Here is a 1,136-nt window from a genome sequence, read left to right on the forward strand (position 1 = left end):
TTTGAAAAATGGCAGAAAAAGTATGTAAAATATTACATCTTTGGAGTTAGGTGACAATTATTGTACAGGTGCAGCCTAGCCAGTATTGATTTATCATTACTATTATTACAGACTATAAAAGGAAATGTTTATTGATTCAAATGTTTATTTTGTCAACAACACAAATTATTTGGAACTAAGGAGAGCTCTTACAGCATCCCTCTATAGCAATGGTTTAATTTTTACCTACAACACTAGTTATTCGTAACTAAGGAGAGCTTCTGCAGTATCTCTCTATAGCAGCGGTTTAATTTTTACCTACAACACTAGTTATTCGTAACTAAGGAGAGCTTCTGCAGTATCCCTCTATAGCAACGGTTTTATTTTTACCTACAACACTAGTTATTCGTAACTAAGGAGAGCTTCTGCAGTATCTCTCTATAGCAACGGTTTTATTTTTACCTACAACACTAGTTATTCGTAACTAAATAGAGCTTCTGCAGTATCCCTCTATCATAACTAAGGAGAGCTTCTGCAGTATCCCTCTATAGCAATGGTTTAATTTTTACCTACAACACTAGTTATTCGTAACTAAGGAGAGCTTCTGCAGTATCTCTCTATAGCAGCGGTTTAATTTTTACCTACAACACTAGCTATTCGTAACTAAGGAGAGCTTCTGCAGTATCCCTCTATAGCAACGGTTTTATTTTTACCTACAACACTAGTTATTCGTAACTAAGGAGAGTCTCTGCAGTATCTCTCTATAGCAACGGTTTAATTTTTACCTACAACACTAGTTATTCGTAACTAAGGAGAGCTTCTGCAGTATCCCTCTATAGCAACGGTTTAATTTTTACCTACAACACTAGTTATTCGTAACTAAGGAGAGTCTCTGCAGTATCTCTCTATAGCAACGGTTATATTTTTACCTACAACACTAGCTATTCGTAACTAAGGAGAGCTTCTGCAGTATCCCTCTATAGCAACGGTTTTATTTTTACCTACAACACTAGTTATTCGTAACTAAGGAGAGTCTCTGCAGTATCTCTCTATAGCAACGGTTTAATTTTTACCTACAACACTAGTTATTCGTAACTAAGAAGAGCTTCTGCAGTATCCCTCTATAGCAACGGTTTAATTTTTACCTACAACACTAG

The sequence above is a fragment of the Lottia gigantea genome (assembly GCF_000327385.1).
Source record: "Lottia gigantea unplaced genomic scaffold LOTGIsca_103, whole genome shotgun sequence".
Classification (NCBI taxonomy): domain Eukaryota; kingdom Metazoa; phylum Mollusca; class Gastropoda; family Lottiidae; genus Lottia; species Lottia gigantea.